General features: G+C 44.0%; 1 long non-coding RNA gene across 1 annotated transcript; it reads left to right on the forward strand.

Moving 5' to 3' along the window:
- Positions 1-927: 927 nt before the first annotated feature.
- On the forward strand, positions 928-17,770 carry LOC127321228 (uncharacterized). The gene is made up of 7 exons (XR_007863906.2): positions 928-1,006; positions 1,400-1,516; positions 1,932-1,999; positions 2,182-3,232; positions 4,514-4,612; positions 5,405-5,496; positions 17,694-17,770. It is a non-coding gene; the product is annotated as an uncharacterized lncRNA (long non-coding RNA).
- The last annotated feature ends 5,774 nt before the right edge of the window (positions 17,771-23,544 follow it).

The following is a 23,544-nucleotide window of genomic DNA, read 5'->3' on the forward strand; positions in this document are numbered from 1 at the left end:
CTAAATGCAGCTTAGGTTCAAGCGGCATCTTTTCTAGATTTTTAGACTGGACGTTATCACGGTTAAACTAGAGTAGCTTTCAGATGCTACAAATATATTGGCATGCCCTGATGTCATATCCTACAGAGCATTTAATTTATCGATGCATGAGTTTTATGGATATTTTTGGCTGATTGGTCTTCTCCAGTTTTTTCATGAAGGTGGATTTGGACCTTCGGAACTAAATGATGAAGCAATTTAGCCAATGCTGCAACACTCAGATTTCTAAATATCATGTAGAGGATGAGCGCCAATGATGCTATTTTCCATGCTGGTTGCTTTGGCATCCTTTCAGATTGACAACATCCATTGCTTTGTGTTGTTTGATATTGGATATTTTGTGTTCTCATGCAGATGTTGTTGTGCCGGTGGGTTGCTCTCGGTGGAGATGCATGTTGTTCGATATTCAAGTTTTGCTCTCAATCCCCTGCCATCCCTTCCCTGCCTTTTTTTCACATGACAAGATTGATTCAGTTCTTCCATATTCAAACTTTGTACATGAATATTTATGGGTTGTGTTTCAGGCCTAGATTCGTTGCGGAAGAGCTACTTTTACACATACTGATAATGGTGCTGCTACGATGAGGATCTGAGGATCCACTCTCTCGGGTAAGATTCACTTTTTGTATTGAATTTGGTCGGAATTACTCCAAATTAGTGTATGTAAAAGAAATATCAATGCTAATTAGTTTTACACTCGAAAAACAAGAAGCCACTAATTAGTTTCAGTCTTATGCATCCGCAGATTAGTGGCTAATAAAAAAAACCAATAGCATACATGGACTCCTCCTCTGTTGATTCATGTATGTTGTCGATTCGCGGTTCTCTGTCGTGTGTGTGTGTTAATTATTAATACCCTTATTTCTGTTGGTGCAGCAACAATGCTTGCCGTCACGCTCATCAACCAAGCGGCGAGGTGAAGCTACCGCTGCTAAAAATCGTGTTGGAACCTTGAGGCAGTGGACAGGTGTGAAACATGTACTGAAGCTAAAAGAGCATATCTTAGCTTTCTAGATGAGCTCATTAGATCGTAATGGTAGTTAGGAAATAAGCAATGGCATCTCACAATGGCAACATTGACAATGGTTTTTCTCCATCATTGTATATCGGTACATCTAGAATTATTATATGTTCAGGTGTCATAAGAGTTCACATACACTTTTGTGCAGGTGGCCAGTCATTATTTGGAATTGTTATTGCGGATGTTGTTACCCTAGCTGTGTAAACCATAGTTGTTTTGTGTATTTTATATTTCAAGGATAATGATGCAGTTGTTGTGTGTATATCACGTGATGCAACTTTCCTTGTTTCACTTCTTTGATAGAGTTTCGTTAAGTAACATGACTTATGATCTGTACAGTCCAGGGAATTAGCATATAAAATGCAGTATGTAGCTGGCCTTGATGTTTCATGCTAGAGGGACATGTAATTGTTTAGCAACTAAGAAGCTTCAACCATGTTTACGTGACACAGTCTGGTATGTTCCTTTCTCAACCCCTTCTAAGACCACATCTACTATTTATGATCTTTTTATACCAGTGCGCTTCAGCAACCAACACTGCCGCCGATGATAGACCATTAATTACTTAAAAATTGCTAGGACCTATGGAACAAATAGATAGAAATAGTTCCCAGTAATGGAATAAAGGTACTGAACAAGAGTTATTTCTTGGTTGACATACTGATATTGAGTTTATACTGTTTCTCCCGAAGTTATATTACTCGCCCCCTTATGGTGAAGAGTACAAGCTTCAACATATACACATCCAAAATACGTTGAACCTTTACCTCCTATGTTTCTTTCAATAGCAGATTAGTAGAAGTTACTTTCCCATATATGTCTCCTTTTCTCTGTTAATATTTTGGGAGATCAGTGATTGTCATTATTTCAGCTAAGATCATCTGTGAGGAGTATCCTGGATCAAAGTATCAGACATGGAAATGCCTGCCTATTCTTTACGTTAGTTGTCCTTCCTTTCTTTGTTTCTTTAGTTCGCCTCTATTTTTCCGGCTCGCTGCATCTTTCAAGTCAAGTGGCTCTTTTGGGGTTCTTTATTCCCGCCCATTCTTTGCCACACTTGAATATTTCTTATACCTTTCCACCAATCTCTTGCACTAACCTTCGTTCTTCATTAACTGCAGGCAAGAAAATTGATGTATTTCTCGGAATATGGATAATTACACTTGAAGAAGCAAGGCATGAAAAAGAGTAATGAATATTCTTCCAAGCATATCTATAATTAGTACCATGCATGTGATGATGTGCTACATAGGATTTTTTTTTGGTGTGAAGAATACTTCTTTTAGTATTTCTCATTTTAAAAATTCACCTTTACTAAGCATTGCATATAGTTTGTTGCCATCTGTAATTTTTATGGCGATCTGGCAATGATAGTACAAATATATTCACGAGAGATATTGTTTCTTTTATTTCTTTGTGGAGCCTTGCAGTGATATTTATCTATTTGTGATAAAATACTAACTCTGCACACTAAATCCTGAATGGAGTTTGTTTTAACAAAGTGTATGTGGTTTTGACAAAAAAAGGTAAGAGTTTATTTTAACACAGTGTATGTGGGTTTGACAAAAAAAAAGTCAGTTTATCAGATCAAGAAGGAGATGGACGAGGAATTTGGCTTGGGACTGCTAGCTCCTCCATAGTTCAGATTATGTCTTACCACGTTGACAGAGTGTAGTCTCCATTGTGAGAGCTGACACACTGTTCCTTCCATTTTTTAAAAGAAATTCTACTCGGCAATCTTTATTTACAAAAAATTAGCTCAAGAAGAAGATGGAGGAGGAGCTAGCAGTCCCAAGCAAAGCAACAGGAAAATAAATAACCTCTATTACTTTTTGTCAAGGCACGCAATTGATCCTTGGAAGACTTCCACCTATTCATGCACGGGCCCTTTATTTTCTATGACTCTGCCAACGTGGTCAAGCATGTGTGGCCGCCGACGCATCATGGATGCTCTTGTCAAATTTCATGAAGGTTGTGGGTGGCTTTAGTGGCTCAGCGGCCAAAATGGTTGAATTCAAGAACATGGTATGTCCCATGGCTCCTTTCTCAATGATTGTAAATACACAGTACTATATGCTTGCGCAATGAGTTACGGCAATATGGCAGTGAAAATGCCCGATGATGAATCTTCGAGCATGCTTGTTCGACAGGAATCAGCCTTTTATTAGTTAGGTAATCAATACCCACCTGTATGTTGGTTCTTTGTGCTTTAAGGTCATTTACTTTCTATTTCAACTATTTTTCTATATGTTTTCGTCCAAATATCGTTATGTTATATTATCGCTTTTTTACTTCAGATGTGTTGGAAAGTTCCAAGTACCTGCATGTAAACATTTTTTATGAACTAATTTTGCATTAGACAAAGTGCACACACTCTCATTTTAGTTCCATGGGGATTTTGAAACTGATTTGTTCTGCTCTCAAGCTTTTTAACTTATTGTTGTTACGGTTGCTGAACTCTGCTAAAAGAAAGGATCCTTCAATCTTGACTGCATTGCCTTCCTGTACCAAGGTAGTCAGCATTTTATTAGCAAAATCAATCCAAATACGCTAGCATGCTCCCTAACCTTTATGTTTCGAACTGAAAAAACCTACAAATGCAGCCTAAATGGTACTTCCAAGCTGCTTTGTGAGGGTATATATGTGCAAGCCATGTATATTGTTTCCTTATGCTATTGATTTGGCGAAGGGTTTACACATTATCCACTGTATGCGAAGCTTCTAACTGTATTCATAGGAAGGCTCTTCATATGTGTGGTATTAAAATGTACTCAGTATGCCATTCCCTTTCTTTGGCACTGCAATTTTGTCTTGCCAATCTAAACTATGCTTAGTGCACTTCATTTCATATAGTTTTGTTGTGGAGGAATAGTGTATGAATTATATTTTTTCCCTGCACCCTGCAATTATACCAGTGCATATATATTTTCCCAATTAAGGTCAGGGGCATAAGTTCTGTTGCTCAGTTTTGGAAGTCCTTGGGCTGCATAGGTGTGATCATGCTTCCTACTTAGGACTGCACGAAATATTACATTTTGATGTTGGCTTAGTTTGACTTTGGTATCTTCATATAGAAGGACTTATGTAGACACAACTTTGTTATAAATGATTTGGTAAAGAAACTGGCAATCATTTAATATTCAATGTGGCATTGGAGATCTTAGACTTGACAACATGTATGTGATATTGGAGATCCAATTTGTGTTGTTGATGTCTTGCATTCCAGAAAGAAGAGAATACAGACACCAAAACAAATGCGAGGTCAATAATTTTGTCATTCTGGCAGTGTTGTGCAAAATTAATTCCTTTCTGTGTTGTCTCATGCATATTGATTTACTATAAGTCTACTGTAAATACCTTCTTTTATTAAAATTGTCTCGTATGTTTCTCCTCTATCTCCATACTCTTTTCTTGGGCAGTTTTATTCCGATTCCATGTTTCTTCTTCTTACAGGATTTTAATGAGCTGATGTTCTTACAACATTTCGAACAATATGGCCATCAAACTACCTTATTTTTTCTAACCATACTGCTCACTGCCTTCTGGTTCTAGGTACACACATTTCTATATGCATGAACATACTTTTTTGCGCGTTTGTTTTTGTTACTCTTATGTTCCAGTTTCCTTCGTAGTACTTTATTCAAATGCTTTTGGGCCAAGTGGGGCATGGGCTTTATCACTGGAAATGTGCTTCTATTGGAAAATAACAATAACAATAGTTAAGATAAGGCAGATATCCATTTTGAGAAGATCTCCTGGTGATATTTGTTTATTTATGTAAGCACACCTGTTAAAAGCTTGTATGCTCAATTTCCAAAAACTGGAATCATGATGGCAGGGACAAGGGAGGACCCAAGAATAAGTCCATGGGATGGTACAAGGGTTGTTGTAGAGAAGTCCAGTACACTGCATTTCATATATCGTTTTAGAGTGAAGCTGCATATCATGGGCACCACTTCGCTAGAAGTTGTGCCTAACCAGGTCATGAAACTCAAACTGAACACCGCGCTGCACATGTGGCCTCGTGGTGTACATCCCGAGTTGGAAATAAAAACTGACCATTGAACTCATTCTGAATGGAAAAGATCATTCATAGTTGAAGAACATAACATACAAAGAGGAGAATAAATCACTTTTAATAATCTTATGAAAGATTAACACGCTGAGATGGTAATGGAGAAGTGGGAGGTCATTCCGAGATGGAGAAAAGAGTTATGCACCAGACCAATTCTGGAGATGATTACAGTGACTTGCAAATTTTTATTTTGTTGCTTAATAGCTAACTTGCATGAGGTGAGTTCATGTAGCGGTCAGGATTTGAAGTTTTTTCTTTCTACATTGCAGGATTTAAGTTTGATATAAACAATTCCTGAATCACTGCCGGATCGCTCGAATTGAATTCAGCCCACACCAGTTTAGCAAAATGATACCTTAAGGTGAGATGTGTGGCAGTCTCAGGGACCTGGTAGCAAAGATAATATTTGTCATCATGATTCCAACCACGATTCTGTAGTCTGTCAGCTGCCCATACTAAGGAGGTTATGGTGGAAGTCTATGTACCACTAGTGGAAAACAGGCCATTTGATCCGGGTGGTAAGAGCCTTTTGTCGCGGGCGGCCAGCCGCGACAAGAGAGGCGCGACAAAAGGGTCAAGCTTTTGTCCCGGGTCGCTTACGACCCGCGACATAAGGTCCACCACGTGGCAGCCGCGGGGCGCGCAGGGCACAGGCCCTTTTGTCGCGGACGGTATTACCACCCACGACAAAAGGCCCTCTACGTGGCGCGCGCACAACGCTGCTGCTTTAGGGTTTGAGGGGTGCAGCACCCCTCCCCCCGCCACCGACCGCCTGTTATTTCATTTTTTTCGTTCGAAAATAAAAGTTGCATATATTTGTACGCTACTAGAAGTTGTACACGTTCATTCATTATATATATATATAGATCGATCAAACAAATATTGGAAGCAAAAGTCGATTCCCCTTACACATATTCGTAGATTCCCTACATATATACATGGAGCTCACGATCGACAAGCGGTACTAACGACCGTCTATTTGGACTAAACAAGCCTTTGTTGTTTATTACTTCTCTAACCAAAAGTCCCGCCAGTTCCTCCGCGATTCCTAGTGCGTGTTCCTTTGGTTGGAGTCTGTCCCGCATGAAGTCGACCTATATACGAAAATGAGATGAGTATGACTATATCAGTCTTGATAACGAAATATTGATGATAATAAATAAAGTTGTGAATGTTATTGCTTACGTCGAATTTATTTTTGTTCTGCTTCTCAGTGGTTAACATGCGAATGGACTCAGAAACGTAGTATCCACATAGATTCGTCCCTTCTGGCTGCTGGGGGCACGGTACAGGAGTAAATGTTAGCTTCTTTGCAAAGGTAATCTCCTTATGATGATTCTTCAAAGCTTGCCAAGCCCTGCCAGGCAAAAGAATGATTGAATGAGTGGAAAATTAATTGATATCTCACGAAAGATAAAGCGCGGCGATGAAGGAAATTACACTTGGAGCAACTTCTGCAAGTCCTGGAACCCGTCCACGCCTCTACTCAGTGGGTCTTTTACTTCAACTATTCCCTTATCAGGTTGAATGTCTAGTAGAATCCAGTGGAAGCTGCACATGTTATACATATACGTCAGGAATTACACTTAACATCGAGTAAGAAAAATTGAATGTGCATAAAAGATCATTAAGACTCTCACTCGTAGTTGTAAGGAAACAATATTGAATCACAGAAATATTGCTCCCCCAAAAATCTTAGTAGGTTTCCCCCCGTTTCTTCGTGTTTATGCTTCACCGTTTCAACATGTATTTTATCTGGGTCAATAAACCCAACATTGATAATATTATTACTTTTGCATTCACTGATCTTCAGTCTGCATAAGAGAACACATAAGATATAATGAGTATATATATGCAATGAAAACGAACATGAACTGAATGAAAATGAACTTATATGTAGTTAACAACTTACAAGCAATAGCAACTCATGAGAGATTTGTCGAGGGCATCTAGATTGAATAACTGCCAGAGTTCATTCATCTCAATATGGATCTCCTCCTTTCGGTAGTAATATTCCCATGGTATACTCGCCACGATGTACATTATGTTCTCCTTGCATGCATCAAGGTACCACTGATGCAAATTCCGCATATGTGTTGGCAGTTTATGCAGCTGCTCTCTGCTGACCAAGTCGGCCCCGTAGACAAATTTAGGAGCTATATCAGCAATGGGTAGTGCAGCATCTGCTGCAAGTAGCAATTCCTCCACGGTAACTGAACATGAAGCCGCTAGCCTTGCAGCTTCTTCCATATCGATACCACCATGTTCCTGGTACACCTTGGGAACATTAAGCACTTTGAGTGCTAGGATCGATTGTTTGGGCTGAGCACCGAGGAGGGGAACTTCCTTTCTCTTTTTGCCTTTTGTCGTTTGCTTGGCCTTGAGGGGTGCACTTGTTGAACTTGACTTTTTCTCAGCTGCACTTCTAGCTGATGATTTGCTCGTGCCAGCAATGTCCTTCTCCTTAGCCTTTTCATCCTTCTTTTGGTCAATTACCTTCGCAAGAGTGCGTGTATAGTCATCCTTCTTCTCGTGTAACTCATACTGCGATGGTGTGTTCAGAAAACTAGTAGCATATTCTATTTGCTTCTCTGTGTATGGCTCTGGCGCAGGAGGTTTTGGCTTATGAAAAAAATCATAATTGTATTTCTTAACAATGGCATCATTTTCCTCCGGGGTACGATCGTAAGGACGGGGGGTAGGAACCTTTGGTACTTTTGGGAGGGGCGACATCTTGCGGACAGGACTCTTGAAACGCTTCCGGCTGGGTGCATTCCGAGTCTTAGTGGGCGGAGGCGGCGGCGCTGGAGATGGAGATGGACTACCGATGTCGTGGTCGACGTCGTACCCACGGGGTGATGGTGGCGACATGTGATCAGTAGGAGGAGGTGATGGTGGCCTGCGATCACCTGGAGGAGGTGATGGTGACCTGCTGGGACGACTGGTACTAGGTGCTACCCAGCCTGGCAGCCTGATGTTCTTCTTTTCCCAGAGAATGATTTCTCCCAGCACCTCTCTGAGTGTAAGCCCCCCATCACCTCCAGGGATATCGAGCTCCAATGTCTCCCACGACGGGACAACTGAATCCACCCCGACACGAGCATAGCCAGCTGGAATCGGATTGCCATGCCATGTTGCCGGCTCACCTTCAGGTCCAAATGCCGGTAAGACATAGCCGACCGCCACCTTAACAGAAACCTTCCTGAACACCTCATGGAGATCACAAGGTGTTTGCTCCTTGATTCCATCCAAGGGGTCGCCAGGACCGGCATCTATCATCATCCGTGTAGGAGGGGCCTCCGAGTCGGCCACGCTGCTGTCTCGTCGCTGAGATATGTCAGCGGTATTATATGGCGGGCGCTATCCTTTTAGTTCATTTATCTCCCGCTGCTGCTGCTGAAGCTCCCGCTGCTGCTGGTCAAGTCGGCGTTGGAACTCGGCCATCCGGTCATTCTGCACCTCCAGCTGGCGTTGTTTAGCTCTCGCTCGGCTTCTATAAGTCTCCGCGTCGGCCGGAAACCCAAGCGACCACGGAACACTAGGGCCGAAGCCTCTTGTTCGTCCTCCCTTCTCAGGATTACCGAGGACAAGCGTCAGCAAGTCTTTCTCTCTATCGGGAGCAAACTTTAGTTTTCCCGCCTTTATATCTGTCGTCACTTCAATCCATTTTTTCCTGGGTACCCTAACCCTGGTGTCACTTTCAACAATGTTCCCTGTCTTCATGTCATACTCACAGCCATGCGCGAGGAACCAATTTCGAGCCCTAGTGTCCCATCCTTCTCGCGTGGGTTCTGGAGTGATCCCGTTCAGCTCCATCTCAGCCTCTTGTGCATCCCACTTAGGCATGGCTACTCCGTAGCCCCCTCGCCCCGTATGATGGTGATATTTCTTTTCGCTTGCATTCTTCTTGTTTTTCGTTGACAGGTTCACAGCCTCCTCTGATTCTTTGTACCTCACAAATTCTTCCCAGTTATGCTCCTGCTTCGCTAGGTAGTTCTCGAATAATGGAGGCTTCTTGCCTTTCTTATAATTTTTCCATAACCGGTTCTTATACGCCCGGAAAAGTTCCCCCATCTTCTTAAGAGCCCATTTCTTCACTAGCGCCCGCTGCTTAGCATTCTCAGACTCCGATCCCAAATCTGGCAAAGTGAAATGTGCCATGAGGTCTCTGAAAAGTGTGTCTTTGTACCTATCGGCAACCTGATTTTCGGACACATTCTTGGTCTTGTTCCATTCTCTGACAGTGATCGGGATACGATCTCTAACCACAACTCCGCACTGATTTTTGAATGTCACTCCGACATTCGAGGGTACCACCGGTTGGCCTTCCGGTGATATAGCTTCAATTGTGAAGTGGTCTTTTTTGGTCAACTTCTTTGCCGGGCCTCGTTTCTCTATCTTATCTTCGGAGGCCTAAGAGAATACATATAGGATTGCATTAATGCCTCTATACTAATGCCTCAATACATATGTACATATAGAATTCCATTAATATCTCGTCATGACCGGAGCCATCGGCTTCTCCGTCACCGGAGCCGTCGGCTTCTCCATGACCGGAGCCGTCGGCTTCTCCATGACCGGAGCCGCGGGCTTCTCCATCACCGGAGTCGCGGTCTTCTCGGTCGGCTTCTGTACCATCACGGATTATGTCCGCGAACATGTCTTCCTGTTCCAAGTCCCGTTCGAATGGATCCATTGTTTCTGCAAAAGAATTAAATCGATAAGTACATGTTCTAACCCTAACCCTAATCAAACACAAGCCAAACCCTAACCCTAATCAAACACAAACCAAACCCTAACCCTAATCGACGACATGTGTTTGCGAGAGGGAGAGGGTGTCAGCGACGCGTGTTTGCGAGAGGCTCGGGTGTTCGCGAGAGGTAGAGGAGAGGGAGAGAGAGGGGAGTTGCGGCGTCGAGTGATCGCGAGAGGGAGAGGGAGCACGGGACGAGGGCGATTGCGCGAGAGGGAGAGGAGAGGGCCGGTGTCGGCGTCGGGGGTGTTCGCGAGAGGTAGAGGAGAGGGAGAGAGAGGGTAGTTGCGGCGTCGAGTGATCGCGAGAGGGAGAGGGAGCACGGGACGAGCGCGAGAGGGAGGGAGAGGAGAGGGTGTCAGCGTCGGGGGTGTTCGCGAGAGGTGTATCGAAACCCATATCGAGCCCATGTATATATATATACCCACCTATATTGATACGGTATGTGCACGTCGCGTAAGGAAAAAACTAAAACAACTAAAACAACTAAAACCTAAAAACTATTAAACTAACTATTAAACTAACTACTAATTATTACATAAAAACTAAAAGAAAACTAAAACAAGTAAAACCTAAAAACTATTAAACTAACTATTAAACTAACTACTAATTATTACATAAAAACTAAAAGAACTAAAACAAGTAAAAATTAAAACTATTAAACTAACTAATTATTACATAAAAACTAAAACTAAAACAATTACAAAAATTTATAAACTAAAACAAAATTACAGTAATTAAAAAAAGAAAAAAAAAGTGCTCAGGCGGCGGCCAGGGCGCTACCTCTCTGTAGGGGCGAGGCGGCGGCGGCCGACGGCGAGGCGAGGAGGCGGCGGCGGCCCGAGGGCGATGCGAGGCGGCGGCGGCGGTGGCGGCCGAGGGCGAGGCGAGCGCGGCGGCCGAGGGCGAGCAGCGCGGCGGCCGAGGGCGAGGCGAGGCGCGGCGGTGGCCAAGGGCGAGGCGCGTCGGCGTCGGCGGCGGCGGCAGAGGAGGACGTCGAGGGCGCGGCAGAGGAGGACGTCGAGGGCGCGACGTCGAGGGCGCGGCGGCAGAGGAGGACGTCGAGGAGGACGTCGAGGGCGCGGCGGCGCGTCGGCGTCGGCGACGGCGGCGGCGCTCCAAATTTTGGCAGCCTGGCGGCAAGGTGTGCTAGGGTTGGCCTCCAGTTGCGGGTTGTGGCTTCGCCCGCGACGCGCGGAGGCTTTTATACCTCCACCCCTTTTGTCGCGGGTGGTGGCTCAACCCGCGACAAAAGACCCCCCTTTAATCGCGGGTTGAGCTACCACCCGCGACAAAAGGGGGGGTCTTTTGTCGCGGGTTGAGCCACCACCCGCGACAAAAGGGGGGTTTGGCCGATCCGTGGGACTGCGCATCCAACGGCTCCGGCTGTTTGAATCCAACGGCCTGGAGCCGTTGGACACGGATCAGCTCTGTTTTTTTTTTCTTTTTTCTTTTTTCTTATTTTAATAACTTTTAAATGGTAAATCAAATAGAAAAGTGTTATATATGAAAATTTGTCAGAAAAATACAATGAACATGAATATGACATCCATATAACTATTTGCATCTCACAACGAACATAGTCGTGTATGTTTCACCCCTAATGATATGCGGAGTGACACCGAGTAAGGTTTCACCTCGCCACGTGTCGCCGCCGCTTCCACGTGCCTCGCCCCGTCGCTGCCGGCGTGCGACGTTTGTAGCCGTGGCTTACACGTGCCTCTCCACGTGTCACCGCCTCTTCCACGCGCCTCGCCCCGTCGCTGCCGGCGTGCGACGTGTTTAGCTGTGGCTTACACGTGCCTCGCCACGTGTCGCCGCCTCTTCCACGCTCCTCGCCCCGTCGCTGCCGGCGTGCGACGTGTGTAGCCGTGGCTTACACGTGTCGCCGCCTCTTCCACGCTCCTCGCCCCTTCGCTGCCCGCGTGCGCTATATAGAGCGACGAGTGTGGGCGCAACCACACGTCTCCACCGCCTCTGCTCATTCATCTCCGGGATGCCTCCACGTCGTCGAGGGGCGTCCGGTTTCCGTGGCGTTCGAGTGCGTCCGAGCGGTAGGTTCTACGCCGAGATACGCGCCGGTGGCTTCCGCCTCACCCTCGGCACGTACAACACGCCGGAGCTGGCGGCGCGCGCTTACGACGCGGCGGCGTGGCGTTTTCGGCGGCCACGGCGCGACATGAACTTCCCGGATGTTGAATCGCTAGAGGAGGCAGAGTTCCTCGCACCACCGCCGTGCCTCGTCGACGACGAGGACCGTCGACGGCACCGCCAGGTGCAGCGCAGGATCACCATCGCCGAGCACGACGAGCAGTTGATGCGCCAGTGGAGGGCGCAGTTCCCCAACGACGTCGACAACACCGACGCGTTCTTCGCTATCCTTAGGGCACAACGCAGGTCCACCAGGCGCCACCGTCGGGCCGTCGCCAACTTCGAGCTCGAGAACCCGAATACAACTTGGACCGAAGACGACCCTCGGTGGGATGACATTTGGATGGAGACAACCTCCGACGACGACTGAGACTAGACTAGTAATTTATCTATTTTATTGTAATTTCAATAAAGTCGTTGTCGGTTCTATTAGTTTAAATTTAGTTTATAAAGTCGTTGACGGTTGTTTGTTCAATAAAGTGATTGACACGAAATTTATTACGACTGAACTGAAATTAAAGTACAGAGCTCAACTGAAAATTAAGATACATGGCCAGATTTGAATGTTGGAGCCATTTAATCATAGTCGTGCCTAGCCCTATAATACTCGCCACTGTAGTCATCATAGTCGCCGACGTCATCGTCGCTAGCATCGGGGTCGCGGTTGTCCAACCTCGGCGGGTGAGCACGCGTGGGCTGGGATTGAGGGTAGCGCAGGCGGGGGCCACGATAGGCCAGGACGCTCTGGAGAGTCCGGCCGCGCCACCACATCCGACAGCCGGCCTCGTTGAAGTTCGAAGGAGGCGGGCCGTCCTCCTCGTACCTGGCAACCGCCCTCTCACGCCGATTGATGAAGAAGCTGTCCCAAGTCGGGCTGCAGTCGGGATGCCACTGGGGATTCCTCCGCTGCTCAGGCGTGAGCTCGAAATAGTAGTGGTTCGTGATGGCCATCTCGCGTGGCACACCAAGAGGGATAGGAGGGACCGGTACGCCTCCGACGCTCAGCAACCAGCCGGTCGGGACGCGGTAGCCGGGCGGGCAGGGGTAGTTCGAGGCGCAAAGCGCCTCCGCCTCCCGGGGTGTTAGACATACGATGGAAGCCATGGGAGAGAGTGATGAGGTTTGCAGATATGAGTCCAAGCCTACATATATATAGTGGAAAAATGGCGGGAATGCGGGAAGAAAAAAGGCGGGAACGAAGTGGCGCGCGAATCTTTCATCCCGGGTGGAGGCTCAAACCGCGACAAAAGACTGGGGGAGGCTTATCTAGGAGGGCCTTTTGTCACGGTTGGTGGCTGCAACCGCGACTAAAGCTGTCGGCAGGATAAGGATGTGTTGGTAACCTTTTGTCACGGTTGGTGGCTGCAACAGCGACTAAAGGTGTCGGCAGGATAAGGACGCGTGGGTGGACGCACTGCTCGATGAGATAAAGCATGTAGCGCACGACGGCCTGTCGAAGGAATAAGACAAAGTAGAAGCAGTGCCGTTCCTATAAAAGGAGCATCGATACGCCTTGCCAAGCAGATCAACAAGCCAAGCACAGTTTCATTCCCATGGATGAAGGAAAGGGTTGGGAAATCTCCCGTGGCGCAGCTTCTCGAAGATGTCGTTGGTGCACACGCCCTACGGCATCTTCGGAAGCTGCTCCTCGGAAAAATTTCCATGCAATCCCGTGAAAGACTCCGTCTCCTCTAACAGTGTTGGGGAAAGGGTTCTCATTATTACATAAATGTAGAGATTGTCTTGGGAACTATATATGAAGAATACATTATTACATCGCCATCTAGTGTTGTGATCTTCTACGCCGTAGCCATGGAGAATCTTCATCATTTAGCAAGATGCTTGGGTCAATTTTCACCGTGAAGGGCGGAATTTCTTTAAACTTATTATAATCTTCTGACATGTCTGTCTTGTCATCCACTCCCACGATGTTTCTTTTCCCCGAAAGAACTATGTGGCGCTTTGGCTCCTCGGTTGATGTATTCTTTTGTTGATTTCTTTTTCTTGATTTGCTAGACATGTCCTTCACGTAGAAAACTTGAGCCACCTCGCTGGCTAGGACAAAAGGCTCGTCCAGGTATGCAAGATTGTTGGGATCCACTGTTATCATACCGTACTTATCGTCAATATGTATAGCGCTGAGCTTCACCCATTTGCACCGAAACAAAGGGACCTTAAAAGTGGGACCATAGTCAAGTTCCCATATCTCCTCTATGTATCCATAATATGTGGTGGTCTGCCCATTCTCGTCTTTTGCATCGAAGCGGACACCGCTGTTTTGGTTGGTGCTCTTTTTATCTTGGTCGATCGTGTAAAATGTATTCCCATTTATCTCGTACCCTTGGAATGTACATATGTTTGAAGATGGTAACCTGGCTAACAAGTACAGCTGCTCCACAACAGATGGGTCATTAATGAGATGTCTTTGCAACCAACTGCCGAAGGTATTCATGTGTTGACGTGTAATCAAGGACTCGGGCTGGCCCGGGTTTATTTCTCGTAAAACATTCTTATGTTTCTCGATGTACGGAGCCACCAAGCTGGAATTGTATAGAACTGTGTAGTGTGCTTGATTGAAAGAAATCTTGTCCCTCCACACCGTTACTTTCCTTCCTAGTGTGCCTTTTCCAGTCAGCCTCCCCTCATACCGAGATTCAGGAACACCAATCGACTTAAGGTCAGGAAGAAAGTCAACACAAAACTCAATGACCTCCTCAGTTCCGTAGCCCTTTGAGATACTTCCTTCCGGCCTAGCTCGGTTATGAACATATTTCTTTAAGACTCCCATGAACCTCTCGAAGGGGAACATATTGTGTAGAAATACAGGACCGAGAATTCTAATCTCTTCAACTAGGTGAATGAGGAGGTGCGTCATAATATTGAAGAAGGATGGTGGGAACAACAACTCGAAGCTGACAAGACATTGGACCACATCTTCCTGTAATCCTGACAAAGTTTCTGGATCCATTACCTTCTGAGAAATTGCGTTGAGGATTGCACATATCTTCACAATGGCTAGTCGAACATTTTCTGGTAGAAGTCCCCTCAATGCAATCGGAAGCAATTGTGTCATAAGCACGTGACAGTCATGGGACTTCAGGTTCTGGAATTTTTTTCTCCTTCATATTTACTATCCCCTTTATATTCGACGAGAAACCAGACGGAACCTTGATACTGAATAGGGCTTCAAAAAAGATCTCCTTCTCTTGTTTGGTAAGAGCGTAGCTGGCAGGCCCTACAAACTGCCCTGGATGATTGCCGTTTCGTCCTTTATGAAGTTCCTGGTCCTCCCGTGCTTCTGGTGTATCTTTTGTCTTTCCATACACGCCCAGAAAACCTAGAATATTCACACAAAGATTCTTGGTCAGGTGCATCACGTCGATTGCAGAGCGGACTTCCAGAACTTTCCAATATTCTAGCTCCCAAAAAATAGATTTCTTCTTCCACATGGGCGCGTGTCCGTCATAGTCTTTCGGAACAGGTCGACTGCCTGGACCCTTTCCAAAGATAACATTTAAATCCTTGACCATGTCAAATATATCAGCACCACTACGGGGGACAGGCTTCGGACGGCGGTCTGCCTCGCCATCGAAATGCTTGCCTTTTTTCCTTAAGGGATGCTTGCGCGGAAGGAAACGACGATTGAACGGGTACACAACTTTTCTGCTTTTTCCCAAATATTTACTTTCAGTCTCATCTAAACAGTGTGTGCATGCATTGTATCCTTTGTTCGTCTGTCCTGAAATGTTACTGAGAGCAGGCCAATCATTGATGGTTACGAATAGCAACACTCGTAGGTCAAATTCTTGCTCCGTGTGCTCATCCCACACACGTACACCTGGTTTGGCCCACAACTCCAAAAGTTCATCGACTAATGGCCTTAGGTACACATCAATGTCGTTGCCCGGTTGCTTTGGGCCTTGGATAAGCACTGGCATCATAATGAACTTCCGCTTCATGCACAACCAAGGAGGAAGGTTGTAGATACATAGAGTCACGGGCCAGGTCTTTGTGACTGCAGCTCTGCTCCCCAAAAGGATTCATGCCATCTGTACTTAGACCAAAGTATAAGTTCCTTGCCTCACCTGCAAAATCCGGGAACTCTCTCCCGATGTTTCTCCACTGCCGACCATCAGCGGGGTGCCTCAACATCGCGTCTTTCTTACGTTATTCCATGTGCCATCGCAACAACTTGGCATGCTCTTTGTTTCTGAACAAACGTTTCAACCGTGGTATTATTGGAGCATACCACATCACCTTCGCAGGAACCCTCTTCCTGGGTGGCTCGCCCTCAACATCACCAGGGTCATCTTTTCTGATCTTATACCGCAATGCACCACATATCGGACATTTATTCAAATTCTCGTACTTCTCACCGCGGTAGAGGATACAGTCATTAATGCATGCATGTATCTTCTCGCACATCTAATCCTAGAGGGCAGACAAGCTTCTTTGCTTCATATGTCTTGACGGGCAATTCATTATTTCTTGGAAACAGCTTCTTTAATATTATCATCAATTTCTCAAATCCCGAGTCAGTCACACCGACCTCTGCCTTCCATTTCAGCAATTCCAATATGCTACCCAGCTTTCTATGACCATCTTCACAACCTGGGTACAATAATTTGTGGTGGTCCTCTAACATCATGTCGAACTGTAACCTCTCCTTATCCGTGCCGCAGTCTCTTCTTGCATCAGAAATGGCCCGACGAAGATCATCATCAACAGGATCATCTGATGCCTGTTCTTCACCTCCTTCTTCTTCATTGTCGTCCATTGCGGTATCAAAGCATTCAGAGAACATAGATCGGTACTTATCATCATTATCTTCTTCTTCATCGTCGTCTTCCATCATAACCCCTTCTTCTCCGTGCTTGGTCCAAACATTATAGCTGGACATGAATCCAAACCGAAGCAGGTGGCTCTTAATGTCTCTTGAGCAAGAGTAATCCTTCTCGTTCTTACATTTTAGACATGGACAGCACATAAAACCTTGCTTCGACTTGTTGGCCTCGGCCACAAGCAGGAAAGAATTCACGCCCTCTCTGAAAGCGGGAGCACATCGGTTACCGTACATCCATGGATGACTCATCTGCATCATAAGTACAATTATATATGTATCAGATGCAATCACCTTGCTAAAATTAGTATTGTACGGACTATGCATATATATATAGTCGAGAAAATAGTTGCTAACCTTTTAGGATCAAAAAGAGGAGAAATCTTATCAAATAAAACCAAGTGGCATCCCTCTCACAAGCATTTCATCAAACACCTCTTGTGCACATGTAGAAAAAATGAGCTAGCATACACCTCCACCTTCACCACCAAGGAAAAAATGAGGTGGGGGGTGGTTGGCTGCTTCTATATATATAGGCATGGCTCTTTTGTCGCGGGCCGTATTACGACCCGCGACAAAAGGGGTGCCGACAGGAGGCGCCAGCCCTCAGACCCCTTTTGTCGCGGGTCGTAATACGGCCCGCGACAAAAGGGCGCGACAAAAGGCCCTGCCCGCTCCACATGGTTTCGGGGCGACGTGGCCAGGCCATTTGTCGCGGGTGCAGGCGCGCCCGCGACAAAAGGCTCCCACGGAAGCCCTGTTTTCCACTAGTGTACTTACAAATATATAGAATGAGAGAAACAACATTTTGCAGGGCATGGAAAGGCAAGCTAAGGCTGTTGCCAATAGAGCAAAGCGGAAGATTGAGATGTATATACTGGCTCATCGGGTAGCTTGAGAGTTTGAGCTGCTGGTCCTTTTGCCTTTTTTGTTTCGTTCCGAAGCTCATGGCTGAACAACATTTGTGTAATTTTTTGTAAATATGTGGGTTTCCCCCCTTCTATAATACAAAGTCAGAGCTCCTGCCATACAGTTCCAAAAACTATATACCACTTGGCATCGACCGTGAGGAGGGGATACTATTATCTAAAATTTCTCGTCATCTTAAGAATTGCAGATGTTTCGTATCAAGCTATACTGGCCTATTTCTCTATATATACTATTCCTAAATATATACTTTTACACGCATGCATACATCCATGGGCAAGCTTCGCGCCCCCATGCTCCATGATCCATGGTCAAGCTATGCGATGTTAATGGTGTTTTGTGACCTAGAGTCGACCTGGTGTAGATAATGGAGACAGTCTGGCACAACCAATTCGTTATGGGATCATGGTTAACGGGTTAAATCAAACATCTGTGTTGAACATTTTCATAAATTTGCTGAAGTTCTGAAAAAGTGCCCAAGCTTTGGAAAGAAGAGATGCCGAAATTTGAAGTGATTGTTGTCCTACAACAAGGGCAGCTGAGGAGAACTGGAATTGGAGGAATGGGAAGGAAGATGTTTGTTTTGTCTTCTTTGAGCGAAATGATAGTTTAGGAGATACAAGACGAGTGCACGGGACGAAACAAGCGGGAGAGAATCTTTATTTGTCCTATATAAATAGAAACCACGTGTCATCATGCTTTGACACACATTTCTAAAATTTGGCACTTTTAAATTTGTATGTATTGTTTTTTTTCGTGGCAACGCACGGGTATTCAACTAGTGATAATACAATTGATTACACTCATGTCATAGAGTCATCACCCGTCCATCCTAACGCATGGAAAAAAAGAAAGCCAACAAGAAATTATTCCCACCTAAGTAAAAAAGCTCCACCTTGGCAAGTAAGCATCTAAAATAAATGCATGCATTCACACACATCAGGCAGACCCAACTGGTGAAAATAAGGAAGTATCTGCACCGGTGAAACGGAAGCTTTGTTTCAGAACAACTGTCCTGACTACTGTCATCACCCGTCCATCCTAACGCATGGAAAAAAAGAAATCCACCAAGAAATTATTCCCACCTAAGTAAAAAAGCTCCACCTTGGCAAGTAAGCATCTAAAATAAATGCATGCATTCACACATCAGGCAGACCCAACTGGTGAAAATAAGGAAGTATCCGCACCGGTGAAACGGAAGCTTTGTTTCAGAACAACTGTCCTGATTACTGTTACCAGAAATATCACGTGTAGTATTATTTGCTTCTAGAACTACTAATCATCTATACTCTCGGAATTATGTAATATTAAGTGCCTAAATAACTTTGTATAATTATCTCAAGTATCTTCTGTTTATCACTGACTATTGTTGTGGTGTCTCTATATAATCATGTCAACTTTCTTCAGTTTATCTACCACATTTAGTGAGTTATACTGTTTTTCGAAAAGGAGGATAGTGAGTTACACTGTTTTTTAGTGAGCTACACTGATGGAACTTGAATCCAATTTACAAAGGAGGAACAACTCCTCCATTACCAAAACGAAGAATTTGCCACACTGGATCCTAATATACCAGCAAACCAACTGTAGCTTAGCCAATAGTATACAGACTTTTTACCAACGGGCGAAGAAACACGAAAAATTATCAAATAATGCATAATTAATACCATCCTGGGGGTTATAGCGCATGCATCTGCTATGTCTGTTTGTTGTTGCATGATTCTCATAACTTTTCAATGGATTAAAATATCAGTCACCTACAAAGGCTATGTTCTGTAAGTCCTTACCAAACTTCAAAAGTTTAACGATGGTACCTACTCCATATTGTCATGGCAACGGTGGGCGTGAGTCGTGAGCCTGGTGTCGCTCGAAGTGTAGGAGTTCCAGGAGGACCTGCTTCGCTCTCGCGGCCACGTGCACAGGCTGCAGGAGGTGCACCAGGTGGCCGGGATTGTGAACGGGTGCGAGGGTCGGTTCTTCAGAACTGAAGCGTGGACCTCATCTCCTTGCTGCTGCAATACTAGAAAGTATGCTCGAAATGTTTTATTGTTCATGATATTCCCGTTCAGTATTTTAGCAAGTTTTTTTCCTCGTATGTCGAAGCTACATCCTTTTCTTGGTTTCCTAAATACCTCTCTTCTTCCTCAGAACAAGTTCACGAGTCTGAATTTTTCTATGACATTAGCGGTCTTGAGAAATGCTCTTATAAGTTGCGACAATGCGCTTGCCTATGTAGATGATTATTTGGGGTTCCTTCCTTGCTTTTGTTGTTCTCGACAAAATCAATAACTGTTAGTTGATGTAATATATTACCCTCAAATTTTTCTGGTTGTATATAAATGTTTGTTTAGTCTTTCTAATCTATTGTGGGTTGTTATGTTTTGTAAAATCTAAGATTTATTATCATTTTCCCACCTACACACGATTCATGCGGGGTCGTGCGCCAAGGCGCACATCAAAATCTAGTTTGCTTAATGATCATATAGTACATCTTAAGAAATACGTTTGGAAAATGAATGTACCACTAAAAATAAATATCTTTATGTGGTTTCTTCATAAGAAAGTGATTCTTACCGAGGATAATTTAGTGAAACGAAATTGCAAAGGTTGCGTGAAATTTTATTTTTTGTCATCAAGATGAAACAATACAACATCTCATGTCCCTTTGCAAAGATACTTTCGAGAATTATTTATATGAGTTTTAATATACCACCTTCTAGTATCAATATTTGGCATTGGTTGAATGGGCTAGCTAAAAAGGATAGATACCAGATTATAGTCGGTGTGTGTGCGCTATATTATAGGCTATATGGAATGTTCGTAATGATTTTATTTTTAACAAAAAAAAATCCCAGCATTCTTGCAGGTTATATTTTTGACTACTCACTGGATCCATATGTCGTCCTTTCTCTAGCCAGAGGAGGAGCGCCAGACTATGGATATTGGATGCAACCGGTTGGCAATAGTAGTTTATTAATTTATACAGCTAGTGTGGATGGTGTGCTAATAAATGGATGACATGTTGATGCAAAGGCCCTTCATGTTATTTTTGCTTTTTAGATGGCTCATTTTTCTGGAGACATTGTGTGATCCGTGAGCTGTAATAAGTTTCCCCACTATGTCGAACTACTGAATAAATTAATAAAAATGTAGTATGCATCAATTGATGTAGACGCTGGGGCTTCCCCGTTTCGAAGAAATGTGTAAGTGCAGCCAGTTGTATGAACATGGTCCTCTAAGAAATAGGAAAACAATGTCTACAACTCTGAGAGATCCCTCGATTCCACTGAAGTGCAGAAAATTCATTTTATGATCTGTATGCACGAGGACTGAATGAGCTGTAGAATAGGTGGAGTGTCTGGTGCAAGAAGATCTCAAAGAGCTGAAATAAGGCGTCGTGCAGCTATCTAGGTTTTAGTAGATAAGTTTTTTTTGTTTTCAGCTCTTGGTCTTTAGGCTGATTTTTATTGGTGGAATGTTGTAAGTTTACCCTGCACGGTGGTGTACATATCAAAATCCCATCGTTTCTTGTTTATGGCTTCCCATATCTCTATCACTAAGGGAACGCGCCGAGGTGCCGACGACCAGATCCTGTGCGGACGGCAAAATATCGGGGCCATCGGTACAGGACCCGTTCCGGCCAGGCCAGCAGGTTAGCCGTCGGCACAGGAAAACCGTCAGCACATGAAGGTCTGTGCCGACGGAAACCGTCGGCACAGCCTCTCCGCCGTGACGGCGAGGTAACAGCGTCAGGCCTGTGCCGACGGCATATTTCAGCCTTGTGCCGACGGCAAAGCCGTCGGCATAGCTATTTTCCATTTTACCACATTAATCTTCGAAAATAAAAACTAAATCATTATAATTCAGAAAAATACAAATAATATATTAAAATTTTCAGAAAAATAAGATCTATCTTGGAAAAATATCAAAGACGGAATATTGCAAATATCTCAAAAATCTTCAACAAATGAGCTATCATGTCCGATATTTTATGACTTTCACACAGAACAACCAATGTTATGGCTAGAATCGTCGCATAGTTTGTGATAATGTGCACACATGTGCATCTTGGGATGTCTTACGATGTTGCAGGAGGAAGTTTTCCATTTTATCGCACGAAAAAACCATTTTCCATTTTCGAGGTGTCGAAAACGGGGTGTTTTGTTAAGCAACCACCAAATTAAAATTTCACATTGGTACCAACACATTTTTTAAAAATACTAGAACACATAATATATACAATTTGTTAACCGGTGTATCTGGAACCTTCCCGTCCACCCCTCATGAAAAAGATAAATTCCTGCCGAATCGGTAGGAGGCCGACCAGATTTGAACTACAAGTACATGATATAATGCTCTGGATTTTTTGTAAAATTAATTTTTAGGTTCACAACATGATATTTCATCATAGATCTAGTGCAAGTTTGGCGAGCCTCCGCCCCAGGCAAATGATCTTCTTGCCCGCCGTTTTTAATATAGTTTGAAACGGGCATAAAAAAAACTCGAAAACAATCCAAACAATGTGAAACCTTCGCGTGGTGTCATATTATGTGACATAGTTGCAAGGAAAAATATTAAAGTTAGAAAATTGCAAACATCACAAAAAAATCCTTCGCAAAATGAGCTATCATGTTCGAGGTTTCATGACATTTAGGTCAAACAACCAATGTTATGGATAGAATCATGGCATAGTTTGTGATAACGTGCCCATATTGTGCACACATATGCATCTTGGGATGTCTTACGATGTTGCCGCAGGAAGTTTTCCTTTTCATCGCATGGAAAAACCATTATCCATTTTTGAGGTGTCGAAAACGGGGTGTTTTGTGAAGCAACCAGCAAATTAAAGTTTCACATTGGTACCAATATATTTTTCAAAAATACTAGACCATATAATATGGAAAATTTCTTAACCGGTGTACATGGAACCTTTCGTCCACCCTTCATGAAAAAGACAAATTTTTGCCGAATCGGTAGGAGGCCGACCAGATTTGAACTGCATGTACATGATATAATGATCAGGATTTTTTGTAAAAATCATTTTTAGGTTCACAACATGCTATTGCATTAGAGATCTAGTGCAATTTTGGCGAGCCTCAGCCCCGGGCAAAGGATCTTTTTGCTCGCCGTTTTGAATATAGTTTGAAACGGGCATAAAAAATTCGAAAATGATCCAAACAATGTGAAACCTTCGCGTGGTGTCATATTATGTTTCATGTTTTCAAGGAAAAATATTAAAGTTGAAAAATTGCAAAATCATTCACAAAATGAGCTATCATGTTCGAGGTTTCATGACATTTAGGTCAAACAACCAATGTTATGGATAGAATCGCGTTATAGTTTGTGATAATGTGCCCATATTATGCACACATGTGCATCTTGGAATGTCTTACGATGTTGCAGAACGAAGTTTTCCTTTTCATCACACGAAAAAGGGATTTTCCATTTTTTAGTTGCCGAAAACAGAGTATTTTGTGAAGCAGCCAGCAAATTAAAGTTTCACAATGGTACCACTCCATTTTTAAAAAATACTAGACCACCTTAAATGCATAATTTCCCAACCAAGGCATCTTAAATGTTTTCTACCAACCCTCGTGAAAATAGACAAATTCCTGCCAAACTACAGGAACATATCTAATCCTCATGATTTTTTGGAAAAATAATTTTTTGGTTCAAAATATAATATATAAATGTCATATTTGGGTTCCTCTCATTTTTATGATCGATTTAGACATATT

This window comes from Lolium perenne, chromosome 3 (genome assembly GCF_019359855.2).
Source record: "Lolium perenne isolate Kyuss_39 chromosome 3, Kyuss_2.0, whole genome shotgun sequence".
NCBI lineage: Eukaryota > Viridiplantae > Streptophyta > Magnoliopsida > Poales > Poaceae > Lolium > Lolium perenne.